General features: G+C 41.3%; 1 protein-coding gene across 6 annotated transcripts in view; it reads left to right on the top strand.

Annotated features, from left to right (window-relative positions):
• The window catches only part of chico (insulin receptor substrate 1 chico), a 1,085,300-nt gene that overhangs the window by 176,858 nt on the left and 883,581 nt on the right, over positions 1–24,861 (top strand). The window contains exon 1 of one of the 6 annotated variants that reach the window (XM_067766173.1): positions 18,125–18,260. The exons of the other annotated variants lie outside the window; for them this stretch is intronic. The gene's annotated coding sequence lies outside the window, so the exon portion shown is untranslated. Of the gene's footprint in view, positions 1–18,124; positions 18,261–24,861 lie in introns of those variants that run through there. 6 annotated transcript variants of the gene reach the window in all.

Genomic DNA, 24,861 nt, shown 5'->3' with positions numbered 1-24,861 from the left:
TGAATCTATGGGTCATGCTGAGTAATATTGTCCATGGGACCATAGGTCAGAAATGAATTTCGAGCCTCCCTAATCAATTGTCCCATGGGCAATATTACTCAGTATGACCCATAGATTTAGAAACTGGATGTGCCTTTTCAACAATAAATTTGGCCAGCTCTAATATACATATATTGTAAACAGCGTTTAATACAACTGTGTAAACACAGCTTTAGTTATAAAGAATACATGTAATATAATAAGCAAATACAACTCCGAACCTAGAGTATTATGTCATAGAATAAGCGAACGAATTTCTGTAAAAAATACAAGCCTGGAATAAAAAGAAAGAAGATGGTCGATTTCCGGCCGGCGATTATTCTTCGTAAAATCAAGTTGATTGTAAGTGTTTTTCTTCATCTTGTTACATCTCCCGAATTTGACAAAGAAAATAGTAATTTTACAACTCAGGTGTGTAAACGAACCAGAAAACAGCAAAACATAATTATGTATATTTCGACATGGCCGATGCCAGAGAAAACATTATCAACGTTTTAAATGCCAACAACGTAGAATTTCCTCCCAATGCCATAACTATGCAACTCCGCCATCTGGTGCAAAGCATAATTGGTGGCGAACAGGAATATGGCATGCAGACGAACAACGAAGCCACCATTAATGACGATTCGGATGAGAATACAAGAAATTTGAATATTGCCGTCTCCACTTCCGGCGTAACGACTACGACCAACACCATTACTTCCGTTTGTTCTGCCGCCCCTACTGCCGTTCATGCCGTCTCTACTGTCACTTTCACTCGCAACACTGCCATTCCTGCTAGTCCCACTGCCGTTTCTGCTGTTCTTACCGCCGACACTGTTAATGTATCGAATGATTTGCTTATTGTTCAAGGCACCGACGTTGCCGCCCACGTTTACACTGCCGCCGCTTTTAATGCTACCACCACCGTTGACGCTGCCATCGCGCTGCTATTGATTTCGCTGCCGCTCAAAGCCCAACTTCTATGGTAAATGTTACTAACGGTAATATAGTCAACACTGCTACTAATTCCACCGCCGACTCTGCCGTAGCTTATACAACCGCCGCTGGAGCGGTCACCAAGTTTGGATGATGAGCTGACGGACTTGCGTAAACGTCTCGAAATAATGAAATTAGTAAAGGAAATAGACCACGTGAAGGCTAGCACCGCCCTACAACAACAGCGTAGAGTGGATTTCGCAGACGTTGAACATGCTATCCCAAAATTTAGCGGGGATGTTGTATCTGTCACGGTTGAACATTGCATACAAGATTTTGAAGAGGCGATGGAGTCGTCGGGAGTAGACGAGCGCTTTAAATTGCTGGCCCTTCGTCGCTGCCTCATTGGAACCGCAAAGTTCGTCCTATCCACGACAATGGCACTCAATTACTCCGAACTAAAAAAAGCCCTCTTAACTGAATTTGACGTGCCGGTGCAGAGGCATGAGGTATATAAGATGTTATCACGGCGGAAATGGGACAAGAAAAAAGAGTCTCTACATTGCTATGTCCTGTCAATGCAGGCGATAGAAAAACGGGCAAGCATAGGCGAGGCGGAAGTCATCGACTTCATCATAGACGGCATAGGTAATGCGGGGCCAAATACGCACATACTTCTACCAGCTAGAACACTATATGAACTCAAAACATTGGTAAGCCGATTTCAAAGGAAATACTTTCCGTCAGAACCAACAGGGGTACTGAAGCAACCAGCTGCAGCAAGACCAACAAACGATGGCAAACCGATGAAATGCTACAATTGCTCAAAAGATGGGCATTTGAAGCCACAATGTCCATACCCATTACGTCCGAATGGTTCATCTTTCCGGTGCTGGCGTATGGGTCACGATCATCCTTCGTGCACAAATCCAGCGAAGATATTAAAACCTCAAAATGAGGTGGCAGCCATAGGTGAGGATAACGACAACCGACCATTGGAAAACGTAGTCAATGCATTTAATTTTGTAAGTATTATATCAATGTCTGATACACTTTTTTCATTATTTGATACTGGTAGTCTGGTTGGTCTCATCCGGAAATCGTAAGTCCCGAAACAATTGGTGGAAGACCTAAAGAGGAGAAAAACTCCAAAATACAAAGGCATTGGAGGAAAAAATATTCATATTATTAATAAAATAGTTTGCTAATAATTAATAAAAAGTGGAATAAAATTGAATTAAACGTTATACCGGATGACCCTATGGTGGTACCAATTATTTTGGGGCGCGATTTTCTCAGTATGTTTAATATTAAGTTAACGAAAAATAAAAAGAAATGTAAACAAGTTACCGATATATGGGGCAAAAATAATTTAGATAAGCCCAAAACTCCTCACCCTGTAATTGGTTCTGAAGCATTCTTCCTCATGAAGCAGTCGGGCTCTGATAAAGACGAAGACCTTTTGCTAAATTTAACTGCCGGGAACAGCCTAATTCCATCTCTGTTAGTTTCCTTATATATTTCACATAGACATTCCTTACGACAAAAATGAAGTTGATATAAGTGACGTCCTTACAAAGGAAGAAAGTTCCAAGCTGAAACAAATTGTCAACAGTACTTACCTTAACCCCAATATGAAATGCGAACCATTTAAATACGAAATGAAGATTAGGTTGAAAACTGATGTTCCCTTCTACTGCAGTCCTCGCCGATTGTCCTACCTTGAATGCAGTGAAGTACGAAATAGTTTAGACGAACTTTTCAATGAAAATATAATAAGACCAAGTGAGTCCCCATACGCTTTTGCATTGTGCTGGTTAAAAACAAGAACGGGAAAAGTAGGATGTGTGTAGATTGCAGGCCACTCAACAATTTAACTCTTAGAGATAACTACCCATCACCGCTAATTGACGACTGCATAGAATATTGACAAAATAAGACATTTTTTCGGTGCTGGATTTAAAAAGCGGATTTCATCAGGTTCACATGGCCTCTCATTCCATACCATATACGCCTTTCGTAACTCCGCATGGGCAGTTTGAATATTTGAAAATACCATTTGGATTTAAAAATGCCCCTGCTGTGTTCCAAAGGTTTATCAACAACATTTTTCGAGATATGCTGGACAAAAAAAAAATTATTATCTACATGGACGATATAATTATTGCTACTGAAAGATTTGAAGAACATGTGAAACTGCTGAAATTGATATTAGAATCACTTTACGCACTCTAAAATTAAATCTGAATAAATGCAAGTTTGGCTATAAGGAGATTGATTATTTACGTTACAAAGTTACTCATGAGGGAATATCACCTAGTAATTCTCATGTTAAAAGTATACAGAACTTTCCAGTACCAACAAATTTGAAGCAACTACAGTCATGTTTAGGGATGTTTTCTTACTTCCGAAGATTTGTGGTGTCATTCTCAGAAATCACCAAGCCCCTGCATAATTTACTTAAAAAGAATACTCAATTTAACTTTGATAACAGCTGCCATGAGGCTTTCTTGGAGCTGAAGTCTAGGTTGGCTAGGCTATTTATAGCCCTACTAAGGAAACTGAATTACACTGCGGTGCTAGCAGTATCGCTTATGGGGCAGTCCTGCTGCAACATCAAGAAGATAACAAATTTCACCCGATCTCATATTCCTCTAAAACTGCATCTAGTGCGGAATCAAAGTATCACAGTTTCGAACTGGAAACGCTGTCTATAGTTTATGCATTAAGAAGATTAATCCATTATTTGGAAGGTATACCGTTTACGTTGGTTACTGACTGTAATTCTCTCGCGATGACCCTGGATAGGAAACAATTTAATCCTAGGATAACCAGGTGGGCTCCTGAATTTGAAAATTATAATTATAAAATACAGCACAGGAAGGGTATCTCTATGGGTCATGTGGATGCCCTAAGCAGAAGGCAAATAGCGGCAATCATAAAGGCAGACGAGGTAGAATTTCGTATTCAAGTGGCACAAGAAAGGGACCCAGATATTTGATCGGTTAGGGAACGGCTGGAGAAGGAGGAACTTAAGGATTATAAATTAGTTGATGGAGTAGTATACATAATTAACCCGAACCGTAAGACTATGTACCATATAAGATGGAGAATAACGTTATACAGCTAATACATGAAAAGATGGGTCACTTATCTTTAGATAAAACTCTCAATAAGTTAGACCTTTATTATTGGTTTCCCAGAATGCGTGCAAAGGTAGAAAAGTTTATTAGAAATTGTGAAAAATTCATTATGTACGCCAGTCCCCCTCATGTTAGGGAGAGAACATTATACCCAATTCCCACGACGCCTTTACCATTTGATACAATTCATATCGACCATTTTGGACCACTGCCGTCACTAAAGTCAAAACGCAAGCACATTGTGGTCATGGTATATGCCTTTACAAAATTTGTGAAATTGTATCCGACACACTCCACTAGCACTCGGGAGGTCACAGCAGCTCTTGGAAATATTTTAATTATTATAGCCGTCCAAGACGTATTGTGAGCGATAGAGGAACCTGTTTCACTTCTCTTGAGTTTTCGGCTTTCTTATTGAAAAATAACATAAATCACGTAAAGGTTGCTGTGGCATCCCCTCAAGGTAATGGTCAGGTAGAAAGGGTGAACCGAGTATTGAAGGCAATGTTACGAAAATTGACTGATGAGATAAACTACGACGACTGGGGCAAGAGATTGCTGGAGGTTGAGTATACACTAAACAACTCTGTTCATAGCACGTGCAAAGAGACACCGAGTCGGTTGCTGTTTTGGGGTGGAGCAGAGAGGTGTAATAGTTGATGAATTCACTGAATACTTCCAGGATAAGCTCTGTCCAGACAGTGATAGGGATCTGGACCTTCTGCGCAAGGATGCACTGAATCATATAGAAACCAAGCAAAAATATGATTCTAAACGAGCTTTTCAAGATAGGACTGTGACCAGGCCGTACAAAGTAGGATATTACGATAATACTTGTGGGAGTAATAAAAAATGTACTTCTTCATATAAAGGCCCGTGTGTCATACACAAAATGCTCGGTCACGATAAGTATGTTATACGAGATATTGATAATTGCCAGCTCACACAACTACCATATAATGGAGTGGTGGAAGCGTATAGAATAAAAAGCTGGCCTTCGCTACCTGAAGGAGAAGCCGACGAACCAAATGAGGAACCCTTAGACACTATTTAATGTTGTTATTGTTGTAGCAGTGCTTCGCCCAACCCAACAGCCGCGACCGATCACAAATTGTCATCAATATCCTCTAACGGGAGTCCAAGGAAACTTGCTGTTTCAACAGGGGTGGACCATAAGGAAAGGGGTGTTAGAGGCGTTGGTTCCACATTACAATTAAAGAGATGGTTGGTGTCATGTGGGGACACATTGCAAGCGGGGCATACATTTTATATGTCGGGGTTGATTCCGGATAGGTAAGAGTTTAACCTGTTACAGTATCCAGAACGAAGTTGAGCAAGAGTGACACGCGTTTCCCTGGGGAGTATTCGTTCCTCTTCCGCGAGTTTTGGATACTTTTCTTTGAGTACTGGATTCACCGGGCAATTCCCGGCATTAAGGTCCGACGCCTATTTGTGGAGTTCACCAAGGACCTGCTTGTGTTTTTTCGCTTCATAGGGCTGAGTTCTCAGGTGTCATATTTCCTCAAAATGCTTACGGAGATGACTACCTAAGCCCCTAGGCGGTGCTGGCTCATCAATCAGATGTCTGTTGGAATGCTCAGGTTTCTGGGTATTCAACAGGAACTGTTTGGTCCACATCTCATTTCTCTCCCTGATGGGGAGTATTCTCGCCTCATTATGCAGATGGTGTTCTGGGGACATAAGAAGACAGCCCGTAGCGATTCTGAGGGCAGTATTTTGGCAGGCCTGTAGCTTCTTCCAGTGGGTAATTTTTAGGCTTGGCGACCATATGGGTGACGCGTAGCACGTAATCGGCTGGCTAATTGCTTTGTATGTAGTCATGAGCGTTTCTTTATATTTTCCCCAAGTACTGCCAGCGAGGGATTTGAGGATTTTGTTACGGCTCTGAATTCTCGGAACAATTGCGGCTGCGTGCTCACCAAAATGTAGATCCTGATCAAACGTCACACCCAAGATTTTGGGGTGTAGGACAGTCGGTAGCGTAGTGCCATCGACGTGGATGTTATTTAATCTTAAGCAGTGCTGTATCGAGGTCGATTACAGTGTCAGATTGGCCGAGCTGTAAACAGCATTTCATACAACTGTGTAAACACAGCTTTAGTTATAAAGAATACATGTAATATAATAAGCAAATACAACTCTGAACATAGAGTATTATGTCATAGAATAAGCGAACGAATTTCTGTAAAAAATACAACCCTGGAATAAAAAGAAAGAAGATAGTCGATTTCCGACCGGCGATTATTCTTCGTAAAATCAAGTTGATTGGAAGTGTTTTTCTTCATCTTGTTACAACTCCCGCATTTGACAAAGAAAATAGTAATTTTACAATATGTATATTTAATAAAAAATATGTGATATGTATTGTACTGGATTGTTACCTTATGTTTTGTCGATTTTATGAACAAAATTGAATAATAATTTCATTGTAGTTTTTTTAATGCAAATTGACTTAATTTTTAAGGTTTTATACAAATAAAAAAACGTTCAGGAATTACAAATTAGAATCACCCTAAAAACAAAGTAGTTCTAATTTGTGAGCGTCTACTGGAAAGGAATAATTTTTTTAATCCTGCAAAAATTGGTTTTCACGCTTAAAAATTAAATCAAGCGAATACTTGCGGGCAAAGCCATCCTTCCCAGCAAAAAGCCAGGACATTGGGACAACAAAAACAATTGAATATTCTACAAAAACAGCGTACTATGTTATTACACAGCCCTGGTACAAGTAGTACAACCCAGCTATAAACGGCTAATCACTGACGGCACAGTTGCATAATAGAGTGGAATACTTACTTACTTAATTGGAGCTTAACCGTCTATACATTTATGGCCGTCCAACAAGGCGCGCCAGTCGCTCCTTCGCTCCGCCAACCGGCGCCAATTGGTCACACCAAGGGAGTTTAAATCGTTTCCTACCTGGTCCTTCCAACGGAGTGGGGGCCGCCCTCTAACTCTGCTTCCATAGGCGGGTTCCGACAGAAACACTCATCTTTCATTCGCATAACATGGCCTAGCCAGCGCAGCCGCTGCGTTTTAATTCGCTGGACTATGTTGATGTCTGCGTATAGCTCGTACAGCTCATCATTAAATCTTCTTCGGTACTCGCCATTGCTCGATCTCAACAGGTACTTTGTTTTGTCTTCATTCACCATCAAACCCATCTTTACCGCTTCTTTTTCCAGTTTGGAGAAAGAGGAACTAACAGCGCGGGTGTTTAGGCTGAAGATATCAATGTCATCAGCATATGCCAGTAATTGCACGCTTTTATAGTATATTGTTCCAGTGCGGTTAAGTTCTGCAGCTAGTATAATTTTCTTCAGCATCAAATTAAAGAAATCGCACGATAGGGGTCACCCTGTCTGAAACCTCGTTTAGTTTCGAACGGCTTGGAGAGGTCCTTCCCAATTCTGACTAAGCTGATGGTGTTGCTCAACGTCATTTTGCACAGCCGTATAAGTTTTGCGGGAATCCAAATTCAGACATAGCGGCATATAGGCAGCTCCTTTGCGTGCTGTCGAAGGCGGCTTTAAAGTCGACGAAGAGGTGATATGTGTGTCGATTCTCTTTTCACGTGTTTTTTCCAAGCTTTGGACATTGTGAAAATCTGGTCGATGATAGATTTACTAGGTCTGAAGCCGCACTGATAAGGTCCAATTAGCCGGTTCACGGTGGGATTCAATCTTTCGCGCAATACACTTGAAGGGACCTGATATGCGATATTAAGAAGGCTGATTCCACGATAGTTGGTGCATTTTGCAGTATCCCCCTTCTTGTGGACTGGGCAAAGAACACTTAGATTCCAACCGTCGGGCATGCACTCGTCCGACCATATTTTGCTAAGAAGCTGCTGCATGCGCCTTACCAACTCCTCGCCGCTGTACTTGAATAACTCCGCAGGCAATCCATCAGCGCCCACGGCCTTGTTGGTTTTCAATCTGGTTATTGCTATTCTATCTTCGTCATAATCGGGCGGGGGGACATATATTCCATCATCATCGATTGCGGGATCGGGTTGTTCATCTCTGCGCGGTGAATTGCTGCCTCCATTTAGGAGAGCAGAGAAGTGTTCCCTCCATAATCTAAGCACTCTCTGGACATCAGTTATAAGGTCGCCGTTTTCGTTCCTACAGGAGTTTGGCCCGGTCTTAAAACATTCCGTCTGTCGCCGTATTTTTTGGTAAAATTTTCGGGCGTTATTCTTGGTGGCTAGCAGCTCAAGCTCCTCGCACTCAAGCCTTTCTGCTTCTGCTTTTTTTTCCTGAAAAGGCGTCTCGCTTCCTTTTTCAACTCACGATAGCGTTTACACACTCCTCTTGTCGCTCTCGCTGTTAACGTAGCCCTGTAGGCAGCGTCTTTTCTTTCGGTTGCAACGCGGCATTCTTCATCGTACCAGTTGTTTTTTCGTGGCCGCCGGTAACCAATTTTTTCCTCGGTGGCAGTGCGAAGTGCTTTGGAGATATGCTCCCACTGCTCCTGTGTTCCTTCAGGATGAGTTGTGCTCTCAGAGAGTAGGTGTGAGGGTCGAGTTGCGAAATCATTGGCAGTCTGTTGTGATTGAAGCTTTTCGACGTCTAGCTTTCCTTGTGTTTTATGTTCCTTGGTTTTAGCCGCGTTGAGGCGGGTGCGTATTTTGGCTGCAACGAGATAATGGTCAGAGTCAATGTTAGGTCCTGGGATCGTGTGCACATCTAAAACACTGGAGGTATGCCGTCCGTCTATCACAACGTGATCTATCTGATTGCGAATATTTCGATCAGGAGACAGCCATGTAGCTTGATGTATCTTTTTATGCATGAACCTCGTGCTGGATATGACTATGTTTCGAGCACCGGCAAAGTCAATCAGCCTCAGTCCGTTAGGAGAAGTTTCATTGTGTAGGCTGAACTTTCCGACTGTAGGGCCAAAAACATCTCCTTTGCCCACCCTGGCGTTAAAGTCGCCAATCACGACTTTTATATCATGATGGGGGCAGCGCTCGTACGTGCGTTCTAATTGTTCATAAAAAGTGTCTTTCACCTCATCGTCTTTCTCCTCTGTCGGCGCATGGGCGCAGATGAATGATAGTTAAAAAATTTTGCTTTTATTCGGATAGCGGCGAGACGCTCGTCCACAGGCGTGAACGCCAGCACTTGGCGACAAAGTCTCTCTCCCAACACAAATCCCACGCCGAAACAGCGCTTATTCGTTTGACCACTCCAATAGATGTCACAATTTTTGTTCTTCTTTCTTCCTTGCTTCGTCCAACGCATTTCTTGGATGGCGGTGATGTCAGATTTTGCTTTGACGAGGACATCAACCAGCCGGGCATCTGCACCAATCCCATTCAGGGAGCGGACGTTCCAGGTGCATGTCCTCAATTCATTGTCATTCAAACGTTTGCCATGGTCGTCATCAATAGAGAGTGTATTTATCCGAGGCTTGTTTATTTCATTGGAGTATGGTTTTACGTGGCGGGTCCCAAGCCCAGCGCGCAACCCGCTCAGCGGGGGTGAAAATATTACTTGCACGTTTATATAGCGAGCTGCTTGCTGCAAGACAGATGCCCGATTGCAGCCGCACCTTGAGGTTTACAGACGCTGCCGATGAGATCTCCCCCGGCTAGGCCCTAAACCGATTTTGTCAGAGTGTCCTAGTCAGGTTGTCGCCTTCTCACATTAGCTCACCGCTCAACGGATGTTTAGCGGCTACCCAGAGGATACTTGGCCGCAAGCGACCGGCAGTAGTGAGCTGCTTGATCCGCATGCAAAAGAATCGCTCTGGCCATTCCCAGGTGAATGGCGGTCAGAAGCTTTCCCCACTTTCGTGGACTCTTACACACGGCTCCACCCTCCAAGAGTGTAATACTACCACGCACATTTTAGACTGGCAGCAGAGAAAAACAAATTAAATGAAATAACAGCAACAGGATCTCAACAATAAATCCAGCTGGCAGCAAATGAAATGGGATATAATATTGGCATACTAACAAACCAACAAGGAAATGACTGGCAGCACGACTGATAGCAATACTAGCAGCAATTTTTAAGTATTTAAGTTTATTTAAGACTTAGAAAAAATTTGGAAACCTAACGGCTGCCCGACCAGAAGTAGAAATCAAAGATTTCAGCTCAGGATATTTATTTAATTTCTGCTTAGGAAATTTTTTTTGTTTAGGAAAACATTTTTTAAAAATGTAAATGCTGAAGATAAATATAAAAATAAACTATACTCAACTATTTATAATTTGAAAAAATAAATTACAAATTTTTTTTTTCAGAAAAGAACAGGTTATTTAAATACGAACCACCAGTAGAGGTAGATACGAAAAATATTCCAAACATTCCATATGTTTGGTTAGCAGTCCTAATTTGCGCATTCGTGTTATTGATCATCACAATAGCTATGATGCCCAAAAATTATATGAAGCGTAAGTATAGACAACTAAAAAACGTTCAAGACCGTACCTAAAAAATTTTTTCATTTGAACAAGTTACAAATATCCATTTTAGTACCTTATTATTTAAAACTCAATTTGATTTTGAGGAAGAGCAACCGAAAATAAATCTTTAACCAGTAAATCTCAAAAGTTTCTGTACGGACATAGAGTGCTCCAGCGAAACAGCACAGCCAAAAATTTCTCATCGGGAGATGATTTGGAAGAGCCAGCAGACAGCACTCACCTCGATCACCGAGCGATACCGATACCAAGATCGAATGGGTGGTGAAGACGTTTTCTAAGTTTAAATCGCCGGCACCAGATGGTATATTCCCTTTTCGATAAAAATTTTCCATCGGAGATGTTTTGGAAGAACCAGGAGACAGCACTCACCTCGATCACCGAGCGGGTAGTGCCGGGCTTGGTGACCGATACCAATATCGAATGGGCGGTGAAGACGTTTTCTAAGTTAAAATCGCCGGGACCAGATGCTATATTCCCGGCCATGCTACAATTGTCAAGTAGAGTGGTCGTGGAATGGCTTAAAATAATATTCGATGGGCGCATACGACTGATTCATGTACCGCACTCGTGGAGAACTGTTCGTGTAGCTTTCCTACAAACGGCGGGGAAGATCGGTCACGTGTATCCCAAAGACTATAGACCCATAAGCTTAACATCATTTCTGCTCAAACCCTTTGAGAGGGTGATAGATGTGTACATAAAGTCCAGCGTGGATGAAAAGCTGCTCTCCACAACACAACTTGCGTACACCAAAGGCAAGTCGGTAGACACCGCATTGCATAGGGTGGTTATAAGCATAGAGAAAGCCCTGGAATATAAGGAATATGCTCTAGGAGTCTTCTTAGACATTGCCGTACATGCAGCCTTAACAAGATGGATCGGCTGCATGTTAAATTACAGGAAGATTACATCACAATGGCACGCCGCAGGAAGGGGTGCTATAACCTCTGCTGTTGACGCTGGTCAACCAACCGCTCAGGCGATTGGATGAGGATCCGTAAAACTTACTGCTTACGCAGATGTCGTTGCAATTGTCATAAGTGGAAAGTGCCCTCCAACGATTAGCTCTTTGGTGGATCCGGGCTTCGGGATATTCATAACTGGTCTTGTTTACAAAGAGGTACAAGGTCCCAAGGCCTAAGTTAGGAGGGGTGACCCTACAGGATAAATTAGTTGATGGAGTAGTATACATAATTAACCCGAACCGTAAGACTATGTACCATATAAGATGGAGAATAACGTTATACAGCTAATACATGAAAAGATGGGTCACTTATCTTTAGATAAAACTCTCAATAAGTAAGACCTTTATTATTGGTTTCCCAGAATGCGTGCAAAGGTAGAAAAGTTTATTAGAAATTGTGAAAAATTCATTATGTACGCCAGTCCCCCTCATGTTAAGGAGAGAACATTATACCCAATTCCCACGACGCCTTTACCATTTGATACAATTCATATCGACCATTTTGGACCACTGCCGTCACTAAAGTCAAAACGCAAGCACATTGTGGTCATGGTAGATGCTTTTACAAAATTTGTGAAATTGTATCCGACACACTCCACTAGCACTCGGGAGGTCACAGCAGCTCTTGGAAATATTTTAATTATTATAGCCGTCCAAGACGTATTGTGAGCGATAGAGGAACCTGTTTCACTTCTCTTGAGTTTTCGGCTTTCTTATTGAAAAATAACATAAATCACGGAAAGGTTGCTGTGGCATCCCCTCAAGGTAATGGTCAGGTAGAAAGGGTGAACCGAGTATTGAAGGCAATGTTACGAAAATTGACTGATGAAATAAACCACGACGACTGGGGCAAGAGATTGCTGGAGGTTGAGTATACACTAAACAACTCTGTTCATAGCACGTGCAAAGAGACACCGAGTCGGTTGCTGTTTTGGGGTGGAGCAGAGAGGTGTAATAGTTGATGAATTCACTGAATACTTCCAGGATAAGCTCTGTCCAGACAGTGATAGGGATCTGGACCTTCTGCGCAAGGATGCACTGAATCATATAGAAACCAAGCAAAAATATGATTCTAAACGAGCTTTTCAAGATAGGACTGTGACCAGGCCGTACAAAGTAGGATATTACGATAATACTTGTGGGAGTAATAAAAAATTTACTTCTTCATATAAAGGCCCGTGTGTCATACACAAAATGCTCGGTCACGATAAGTATGTTATACGAGATATTGATAATTGCCAGCTCACACAACTACCATATAATGGAGTGGTGGAAGCGTATAGAATAAAAAGCTGGCCTTCGCTACCTGAAGGAGAAGCCGACGAACCAAATGAGGAACCCTTAGACACTATTTAATGTTGTTATTGTTGTAGCAGTGCTTCGCCCAACCCAACAGCCGCGACCGATCACAAATTGTCATCAATATCCTCTAACGGGAGTCCAAGGAAACTTGCTGTTTCAACAGGGGTGGACCATAAGGAAAGGGGTGTTAGAGGCGTTGGTTCCACATTACAATTAAAGAGATGGTTGGTGTCATGTGGAGAAACATTGCAAGCGGGGCATACATTTTATATGTCGGGGTTGATTCTGGATAGGTAAGAGTTTAACCTGTTACAGTATCCAGAACGAAGTTGAGCAAGAGTGACACGCGTTTCCCTGGGGAGTATTCGTTCCTCTTCCGCGAGTTTTGGATACTTTTCTTTGAGTACTGGATTCACCGGGCAATTCCCGGCATTAAGGTCCGACGCCTATTTGTGGAGTTCACCAAGGACCTGCTTGTGTTTTTTCGCTTCATAGGGCTGAGTTCTCAGGTGTCATATTTCCTCAAAATGCTTACGGAGATGACTACCTAAGCCCCTAGGCGGTGCTGGCTCATCAATCAGATGTCTGTTGGGATGCTCAGGTTTCTGGGTATTCAACAGGAACTGTTTGGTTCACATCTCATTTCTCTCCCTGATGGGGAGTATTCTCGCCTCATTATGCAGATGGTGTTCTGGGGACATAAGAAGACAGCCCGTAGCGATTCTGAGGGCAGTATTTTGGCAGGCCTGTAGCTTCTTCCAGTGGGTAATTTTTAGGCTTGGCGACCATATGGGTGATGCGTAGCACGTAATCGGCTGGCTAATTGCTTTGTATGTAGTCATGAGCGTTTCTTTATATTTTCCCCAAGTACTGCCAGCGAGGGATTTGAGGATTTTGTTACGGCTCTGAATTCTCGGAACAATTGCGGCTGCGTGCTCACCAAAATGTAGATCCTGATCAAACGTCACACCCAAGATTTTGGGGTGTAGGACAGTCGGTAGCGTAGTGCCATCGACGTGGATGTTATTTAATCTTAAGCAGTGCTGTATCGAGGTCGATTACAGTGTCAGATTGGCCGAGCTGTAAACAGCATTTCATACAACTGTGTAAACACAGCTTTAGTTATAAAGAATACATGTAATATAATAAGCAAATACAACTCTGAACATAGAGTATTATGTCATAGAATAAGCGAACGAATTTCTGTAAAAAATACAACCCTGGAATAAAAAGAAAGAAGATAGTCGATTTCCGACCGGCGATTATTCTTCGTAAAATCAAGTTGATTGGAAGTGTTTTTCTTCATCTTGTTACAACTCCCGCATTTGACAAAGAAAATAGTAATTTTACAATATGTATATTTAATAAAAAATATGTGATATGTATTGTACTGGATTGTTACCTTATGTTTTGTCGATTTTATGAACAAAATTGAATAATAATTTCATTGTAGTTTTTTTAATGCAAATTGACTTAATTTTTAAGGTTTTATACAAATAAAAAAACGTTCAGGAATTACAAATTAGAATCACCCTAAAAACAAAGTAGTTCTAATTTGTGAGCGTCTACTGGAAAGGAATAATTTTTTTAATCCTGCAAAAATTGGTTTCCACGCTTAAAAATTAAATCAAGCGAATACTTGCGGGCAAAGCCATCCTTCCCAGCAAAAAGCCAGGACATTTGGACAACAAAAACAATTGAATATTCTACAAAAACAGCGTACTATGTTATTACACAGCCCTGGTACAAGTAGTACAACCCAGCTATAAACGGCTAATCACTGACGGCACAGTTGCATAATAGAGTGGAATACTTACTTACTTAATTGGAGCTTAACCGTCTATACATTTATGGCCGTCCAACAAGGCGCGCCAGTCGCTCCTTCGCTCCGCCAACCGGCGCCAATTGGTCACACCAAGGGAGTTTAAATCGTTTCCCACCTGGTCCTTCCAACGGAGTGGGGGCCGCCCTCTAACTCTGCTTCCATAGGCGGGTTCCGACAGAAACACTCATCTTTCATTCGCATAACATGGCCTAACCAGCGCAGCCTCTGCGTTTTAATTCGCTGGACTATGTTGATGTCTGCGTATAGCTCGTACAGCTCATCATTAAATCTTCTTCGGTACTCGCCATTGCTCGATCTCAACAGGTACTTTGTTTTGTCTTCATTCACCATCAAACCCATCTTTACCGCTTCTTTTTCCAGTTTGGAGAAAGAGGAACTAACAGCGCGGGTGTTTAGGCTGAAGATATCAATGTCATCAGCATATGCCAGTAATTGCACGCTTTTATAGTATATTGTTCCAGTGCGGTTAAGTTCTGCAGCTAGTATAATTTTCTCCAGCATCAAATTAAAGAAATCGCACGATAGGGGGTCACCCTGTCTGAAACATCGTTTAGCTTCGAACGGCTTGGAGAGGTCCTTCCCAATTCTGACTAAGCTGATGGTGTTGCTCAACGTCATTTTGCACAGCCGTATAAGTTTTGCGGGAAACCAAATTCAGACATAGCGGCATATAGGCAGCTTCTTTGCGTGCTGTCGAAGGCGGCTTTAAAGTCGACGAAGAGGTGATATGTGTGTCGATTCTCTTTTCACGTGTTTTTTCCAAGCTTTGGACATTGTGAAAATCTGGTCGATGATAGATTTACTAGGTCTGAAGCCGCACTGATAAGGTCCAATTAGCCGGTTCACGGTGGGATTCAATCTTTCGCGCAATACACTTGAAGGGACCTGATATGCGATATTAAGAAGGCTGATTCCACGATAGTTGGTGCATTTTGCAGTATCCCCCTTCTTGTGGACTGGGCAAAGAACACTTAGATTCCAACCGTCGGGCATGCACTCGTCCGACCATATTTTGCTAAGAAGCTGCTGCATGCGCCTTACCAACTCCTCGCCGCTGTACTTGAATAACTCCGCAGGCAATCCATCAGCGCCCACGGCCTTGTTGGTTTTCAATCTGGTTATTGCTATTCTATCTTCGTCATAATCGGGCGGGGGGACATATATTCCATCATCATCGATTGCGGGATCGGGTTGTTCATCTCTGCGCGGTGAATTGCTGCCTCCATTTAGGAGAGCAGAGAAGTGTTCCCTCCATAATCTAAGCACTCTCTGGACATCAGTTATAAGGTCGCCGTTTTCGTTCCTACAGGAGTTTGGCCCGGTCTTAAAACATTCCGTCTGTCGCCGTATTTTTTGGTAAAATTTTCGGGCGTTATTCTTGGTGGCTAGCAGCTCAAGCTCCTCGCACTCAAGCCTTTCTGCTTCTGCTTTTTTTTCCTGAAAAGGCGTCTCGCTTCCTTTTTCAACTCACGATAGCGTTTACACACTCCTCTTGTCGCTCTCGCTGTTAACGTAGCCCTGTAGGCAGCGTCTTTTCTTTCGGTTGCAACGCGGCATTCTTCATCGTACCAGTTGTTTTTTCGTGGCCGCCGGTAACCAATTTTTTCCTCGGTGGCAGTGCGAAGTGCTTTGGAGATATGCTCCCACTGCTCCTGTGTTCCCTCAGGATGAGTTGTGCTCTCAGAGAGCAGGTGTGAGGGTCGAGTTGCGAAATCATTGGCAGTCTGTTGTGATTGAAGCTTTTCGACGTCTAGCTTTCCTTGTGTTTTATGTTCCTTGGTTTTAGCCGCGTTGAGGCGGGTGCATATTTTGGCTGCAACGAGATAATGGTCAGAGTCAATGTTAGGTCCTGGGATCGTGTGCACATCTAAAACACTGGAGGTATGCCGTCCGTCTATCACAACGTGATCTATCTGATTGCGAATATTTCGATCAGGAGACAGCCATGTAGCTTGATGTATCTTTTTATGCATGAACCTCGTGCTGGATATGACTATGTTTCGAGCACCGGCAAAGTCAATCAGCCTCAGTCCGTTAGGAGAAGTTTCATTGTGTAGGCTGAACTTTCCGACTGTAGGGCCAAAAACATATTCTTTGCCCACCCTGACGTTAAAGTCGCCAATCACGACTTTTATATCATGATGGGGGCAGCGCTCGTATGTGCGTTCTAATTGTTCATAAAAAGTGTCTTTCACCTCATCGTCTTTCTCCTCTGTCGGCGCATGGGCGCAGATGAATGATAGTTAAAAAATTTTGCTTTTATTCGGATAGCGGCGAGACGCTCGTCCACAGGCGTGAACGCCAGCACTTGGCGACAAAGTCTCTCTCCCAACACAAATCCCACGCCGAAACAGCGCTTATTCGTTTGACCACTCCAATAGATGTCACAATTTTTGTTCTTCTTTCTTCCTTGCTTCGTCCAACGCATTTCTTGGATGGCGGTGATGTCAGATTTTGCTTTGACGAGGACATCAACCAGCCGGGCATCTGCACCAATCCCATTCAGGGAGCGGACGTTCCAGGTGCATGTCCTCAATTCATTGTCATTCAAACGTTTGCCATGGTCGTCATCAATAGAGAGTGTATTTATCCGAGGCTTGTTTATTTCATTGGAGTATGGTCTTACGTGGCGGGTCCCAAGCCCAGCGCACAACCCACTCAGCGGGGGTGAAAATATTACTTGCACGTTTATATAGCGAGCTGCTTGCTGCAAGACAGACGCCCGATTGCAGCCGCACCTTGAGGTTTACAGACGCTGCCGATGAGATCTCCCCCGGCTAGGCCCTAAACCGATTTTGTCAGAGTGGCCTAGTCAGGTTGTCGCCTTCTCACATTAGCTCACCGCTCAACGGATGTTTAGCGGCTACCCAGAGGATACTTGGCCGCAAGCGACCGGCAGTAGTGAGCTGCTTGATCCGCATGCAAAAGAATCGCTCTGGCCATTCCCAGGTGAATGGCGGTCAGAAGCTTTCCCCACTTTCGTGGACTCTTACACACGGCTCCACCCTCCAAGAGTGTAATACTACCACGCACATTTTAGACTGGCAGCAGAGAAAAACAAATTAAATGAAATAACAGCAACAGGATCTCAACAATAAATCCAGCTGGCAGCAAATGAAATGGGATATAATATTGGCATACTAACAAACCAACAAGGAAATGACTGGCAGCACGACTGATAGCAATACTAGCAGCAATTTTTAAGTATTTAAGTTTATTTAAGACTTAGAAAAAATTTGGAAACCTAACGGCTGCCCGACCAGAAGTAGAAATCAAAGATTTCTGCTCAGGATATTTATTTAATTTCTGCTTAGAAAATTTTTTTTGTTTAGGAAAACATTTTTTAAAAATGTAAATGCTGAAGATAAATATAAAAATAAACTATACTCAACTATTTATAATTTGAAAAAATAAATTACAAATTTTTTTTTTCAGAAAAGAACAGGTTATTTAAATACGAACCACCAGTAGAGGTAGATACGAAAAATATTCCAAACATTCCATATGTTTGGTTAGCAGTCCTAATTTGCGCATTCGTGTTATTGATCATCACAATAGCTATGATGCCCAAAAATTATATGAAGCGTAAGTATAGACAACTAAAAAACGTTCAAGACCGTACCTAAAAAATTTTTTCATTTGAACAAGTTACAAATATCCATTTTAGTACCTTATTATTTAAAACTCAATTTGATTTTGAGGAAGAGCAACCGAAAATAAATCTTTAACCAGTAAATCTCAAAAGTTTCTGTACCGACATAGAGTGCTCCAGCGAAACAGCACAGCCACAGCAAAAATTTCTCATCGGGAGATGATTTGGAAGAGCCAGCAGACAGCACTCACCTCGATCACCGAGCGATACCGATACCAAGATCGAATGGGTGGTGAAGACGTTTTCTAAGTTTAAATCGCCGGGACCAGATGGTATATTCCCTTTTCGATAAAAATTTTCCATCGGAGATGTTTTGGAAGAACCAGCAGACAGCACTCACCTCGATCACCGAGCGGGTAGTGCCGGGCTTGGTGACCGATACCAATATCGAATGGGCGGTGAAGACGTTTTCTAAGTTAAAATCGCCGGGACCAGATGCTATATTCCCGGCCATGCTACAATTGTCAAGTAGAGTGGTCGTGGAATGGCTTAAAATAATATTCGATGGGCGCATACGACTGATTCATGTACCGCACTCGTGGAGAACTGTTCGTGTAGCTTTCCTACAAACGGCGGGGAAGATCGGTCACGTGTATCCCAAAGACTATAGACCCATAAGCTTAACATCATTTCTGCTCAAACCCTTTGAGAGGGTGATAGATGTGTACATAAAGTCCAGCGTGGATGAAAAGCTGCTCTCCACAACACAACTTGCGTACACCAAAGGCAAGTCGGTAGACACCGCATTGCATAGGGTGGTTATAAGCATAGAGAAAGCCCTGGAATATAAGGAATATGCTCTAGGAGTCTTCTTAGACATTGCCGTACATGCAGCCTTAACAAGATGGATCGGCTGCATGTTAAATTACAGGAAGATTACATCACAATGGCACGCCGCAGGAAGGGGTGCTATAACCTCTGCTGTTGACGCTGGTCAACCAACCGCTCAGGCGATTGGATGAGGATCCGTAAAACTTACTGCTTACGCAGATGTCGTTGCAATTGTCATAAGTGGAAAGTGCCCTCCAACGATTAGCTCTTTGGTGGATCCGGGCTTCGGGATATTCATAACTGGTCTTGTTTACAAAGAGGTACAAGGTCCCAAGGCCTAAGTTAGGAGGGGTGACCTTACAGGAGAAACCTTGCACAAAATATCTAGGAATCATCCTAGACAGTTAGCTGTCATGGAAGCTCAACGTGGTGGAGAGGGTGAAGAAGGCCTCAACAGCACTTTATGCATGTAAAAGAATGCTGGGGTGTTCGTAAAGTGTATCGCTCTCTCTTTCTCATTGGGTTTTTACAGCAATTGTATACCATATTCTATACTATGGAGTTTTTGTTTCCTGGAAAGCCACATAACAAACAACCTACCTCAAAAAATTAGAGGGGGTATGCAGACTATCAATGCTAAGCATTACGGGAGCCCTGAAAAGGACCCCGTGTGCAGCACTGTATGCCATTCTGCGCATTCCACCTGTAGACCTGGTAGCAAAGAACATAGCGTATAACAACTGCAACTAGGCTCAGTGCCTCAGGGCAGCCTGAGCGCCGACTATACGGCCATAGTAATATAGCGTCATCAACTGCAGGACGAACAGACTATTCGATTCCCAATCTGCGCTTCGAGGGAGATATTAAGGCCACACTAGAGGTGGACGGCTGGCGCAAGGGTGCTCAAATGGCGAACCAGGCGATACATATGTACACAGATGGTTCTAAAGTAGTGGAAAGAGTAGGGTCTGTGGTATACTGTGCTGATCCTGAAATAAACAGATCCTACAAGCTGCCAGACTACTGTAGCGTTTTCCAAGCGGAAATATTAGCCGTAACCAAAGCAGAACAAACACTGGAAGAGAATAACTTAAACTCCAACCATGTTAACTTTTATATTGACATCCAAGCAGCAATTAAGGAAATAATCTCGTATAGCACAGCATATAAAAGTGTGTTGGAGTGTAAGCAGTCTCTGGAAAGAATCGGGACAGGGAGAAGCATACATCTATATTGGGTCCCAGGGCATATGGGAATAGATGGGAAAAAAAAGCAGATGAACTAGCTAAAAAGGGCGCCTCCCTTGAAGCTTGCTCCGTAGACGTCCCAATTATATTTCGCGAGATTAAGAGAAGGCGATAGGTGCACATGATGGACCAAGCGGTAAAGGCGTGGGTTTAAGCGCGGGGCTGTAAATATTCGAATATTATGGGTAGTTATTACAACCTTAGACTAACAAAGTTGTTTCTATCATTAAAAAGAGAGGACTGTAGACTCATGTCGGATATTCTGATTTGACTGCCCTCTGGCGTCATATGCCTTTAAATTAGGCTTGGCCAGTCATAACAGATATAGGAAGTGCTGGCTGCAGGTTGTTTCACCTCTACACTAACTTTATGTATCACCTCTACAAATGGTGTGTGGTCACTATTCATCGCAACCGATTCAGCTATATGTTATACACTATGGCCGCCAGAGGTTTGTGTCTGCGCTTTTCGGTACAACATGTTCTGTAGCTAGTTGCCGCTAGATGGGTCTCCTAAGCATTATCTAAGCGAGGATAAGCGTTTTTTTACGCGCAAACGTAAACGATTACGCGTGTAAAAAAAAAAACAAGGCTAATAATACTAACGAAGACACGTCAACGTGAATGTGTGCGGATGTGTTTTGAGTGCGCTTCAGTTTTGAATAAATTAAAATTTAATTGCATTGAGTTTAACGCAGAGGTGTTTCCGAAAAGTTTTGGCTGGATAAGAGGATAAACGAAGAGGTTGCTCAGCTTGTCGCCAAGACAGACGTATCTGCGAAACACATTTCTGCATTTGAGTGTAGAATAAATAAATTTATGAGCGGGGTGGAAATACTGAAAAGTCAAATTGAAACCCTGAGTGTCGAGAAGAAAGCGGCGGAGTTTTCAGAAGACGCGGTGATCTTTGGAATGCCATTTGCTGAAGCGGAGAACCTAAAGAGCGTGTTTAACCAGGTTTTGCCTATCAATAGACTTCCTAGCGCCACAAATTCGGAATATTTTACGAGCTCGGAGGTCAGAAACACGACCAAACAGCGTAATAATAATTAAATTTCATTCCGCGATTGGCCGTAATAGAACACTTCGGGCTTTCCGTGATTTTAGAAAGAGAACGCCAGCAATAGTACCATTAGATGCAGTCAGTCGGACTTAACGGCAGATTTAGTATCTACGAAAGTTTGTCGTTGCAAAAAGAGAAAAATTTTGCAGAGGCAATAAAGTTAAGGCGAGCCGTGCTCTTGTTTCTACATTCACGGTGCTTGGATCCGTTTAAATATTACTGAGCTCAGTGAACATCAGAAATACACCCTACCTCGTACATAACCTTAGCTGTAACCATCCAAGCGCAGTCTCTTTCTTTTAATGTAAAGGTGGCCCATTCAAGGTTTGGTCACGACATTTTATACAATTCTTTTTATATATTTTTTATTTTATTTTATATATTTATTTTTGTTTTTGGCTTACTTAGACCATGACATCTGATGACAGCGTGCGTTGGGTTGAAGATAATAGTCGTATTATGGTTAATGTCTTGTGCCAACAAACGAGGGGATTTGGGATTGTGCACTTCAATGCTAGGAGTTTCAATGCTGAAAAGATGAACTTTGTTAGATACGTATTTGAGTCATCGGGAGTTGATGTGATATGCGTAACAGGGGGATTTGCATTTGGAAGATGCCCATTTCGGTATTAATAACTATAAGTTGATGAGAAATGACAGAATATCAAAAAAAGGAGGAGGTGTGGCAATTTACTATAAAAACAATATTCACATGAGACCTATCATAAAGTCAGAAAGCTTGGGAATAAAACTGAATATATGTTTGCGAAATTGTATGAAAATTCGAATAGAGCTCTTATCTCTTGTGTGTACAATCCAAATAAAAATATTAGTCTTGAATCGTTCTTTGTAACTATGTCCTCGTTCTTGGTTAACTACGCCAACTTTGTTGTTTGTAGGGATTTTAATGTAAACCTCCTTGCTCGAGACATTCGTTCTGTTAGCTTATTAGATGAGATTGCTCGTGCTGGTTTATATGATGTGAATATGCGTGTGCCCACAAGATATTGTACACACAGTTCTACGAGTTTACTTGATTACTTTATTACATCGCACCCTAGGGCTGTTCTTAAATTTGACCAAATTTCTTTTCTTTTAGACCATGACATGTTTGTTGTTTTGCACCCTTGACTTGCATTTTGGTTGCCGTAGTACAAGTATGTCATATACATATAGAGATTTTCGCTCTATTAATCATAATAGTATCGCCTGTGGTCGAAATTCGACCAACGTGTATTTTTTTCAACTCAGTCTATGCATCAAGTGTTGGAAATATAGCAAACTGGTCTAACTTATTAAACTTTTTCTTTAAAATTTTGAATTTGATCTAAGACTTTGTACTTTTTGATTGTATTTTCTTAAATTTTCTACAAACTTTTCACATGTAATTATAACGTTTCGGTATAGTGCTCCTTAAACAAAAATATAAAAATTATTTAAAATCAAATGAAATTGACATAGAATTATGGTCAAATTACTTGAAATTGAATTGAAAAACAGGTTTTTCCACACCACCCGGAAGGTCCCTGTTGGCGCGCCACCGAAGTTTGGGAGCTCGGTTCCCCAGTAGGCCTATATCACCCATATACATATATCGCCCATTTACGCCAATAGTGTCATAATTCAAAAAACACGAACTTTTAGTTAAAAACGAAGAAATTTGCTAAAGGAATTTAGCCTATTTCACGCCACCCGTTTAATTTTGTATAAACACATATCTAATTTGTAAGTGTGACACAAAACAAAAATTTCGAGTAGAATAGAGGATACCTTCATAAAAAATAAAATAAAAATATAAAAAATTATGTAATGAGAAAGAAGGCAGAGTTTACTAAAAAAATGTTTAATTAAAGAAAAAAAATAAAGTACTTAAATTGCGATAAAATTAAGTGAAGTGAGCAAACAGTTCCATATAAAAACGCAATAAGTGCACTTAGACTTTTTTCCAGGTTTTAATGTGATCATTGTGCAAATATGAAGATTCTAATGTTCAGATATTTAATGTTGGGATTCCCATTGAGATCTATGTACGTAATTAAGTTGTATTAAATTTGTAAACACTCCATTCCATGAATATATATGACCATATCGACCTTAAAATATCGTCTGTGACCAATATAATACTAAGATATAACAAAGCAGAATAAATTAGAAAGAAAAGAAAAACAAACAAAAACATTGAAATTATTCACGCAAACATATTTACTAAAATAAAATTAATTTCATAACTTTAAGCGACATAAACAAATTAGGGTTATGAGATCTAAGCATCCGATTAATGGATATATAATCCAACAAAATTAGCCTAATAATAAATATAGTGTGTAATATACTGCCTATGCAATACGGCCGCTATGATGCCGGTTGCCGTTTTGACCTAAAATCAAAAACGTTTTTGGGACGTTTTTTTGTTTCGTTTAATATACAACGTGAAGTTTTCCGATTGAGTCAAGTTGCATTCAAATAAGAACTAAAATAAATTAGTATAAAAGGCAATATAAAAAATTTAATGTTATATTTTTGTAACTTTTTTTTTGTTCAGTATAAGACGTACTTTATCTAAAATGAGGATTAAATCTGCAAATGCAAAAACATTTTCGGTCAAATTTGCCATTAATTGTTATAAATAAATTAGTTAGTTTCAACAAAAGTTAACTCATTACTTGCGATTTCATGTTTTTTTGAAAACAACTAAAATAAAAAACAAAGAATCTGTTAAATAAAAACTTATGTATTTACGTGTAAGTGAAATTTGCCACAAAAAATGGGCCGGTCAAAAATTAATTTTATTTAAGATTTTTTGGTACGCTACAAATTATTTTGGAACAATTTTTTAGGATTTTGGTAGCGGCTATTATAGGTAAGTGGCAACAATGGGAAACCATGTTTTAATCTTTCACCGTGTAGCGCGTACGCTTATGTAGGTTTGTGTCTTAGAGCACTTACATAATTTGTCCAAAGATGGCGCGCTTTTGTGCAAGAAAGTAAATATCCATATTTGGAGAGATTGTTGGATTTACAAAAAACTTTTTCTATTAATTATAAACAAATAGAGTAATATTTGTTAACAAAAATAGGCCTATACACTGCGGCTGATCTATACGAATCGATTCATATCACTTTTATATGATTTTACGTATGCTAACTATGCGAAACCGCCTGTCAATTGTTTGTATGGAAATTTTGTTAGCGTATTAATATATAGATGATTTGTTTTCTCATCTATCAAGAGTAAACTGGTGCCAATGTTGGTATCATGCTACTGCTAATTATAAGATTATTTTTTTTGAACACGGAAATCCAAAAAACGTATAATAAGCATGTTCCTGAACGTCGAAGCAAGTATAATCTCTTGTGCGTGGTATAACAGTAGAGTAATTGTGGCAGTAATGAAACGCAACAAGGCATATCGGGAGTGGAAAAGGAATAGGACTGAGCATAACATGATTTTTTT

The sequence above is a fragment of the Eurosta solidaginis genome, chromosome 2 (assembly GCF_040869045.1).
Source record: "Eurosta solidaginis isolate ZX-2024a chromosome 2, ASM4086904v1, whole genome shotgun sequence".
In the NCBI taxonomy this organism is placed as follows: Eukaryota; Metazoa; Arthropoda; class Insecta; order Diptera; family Tephritidae; genus Eurosta; species Eurosta solidaginis.
This window is presented reverse-complemented; position numbering and strand designations above follow the sequence as displayed.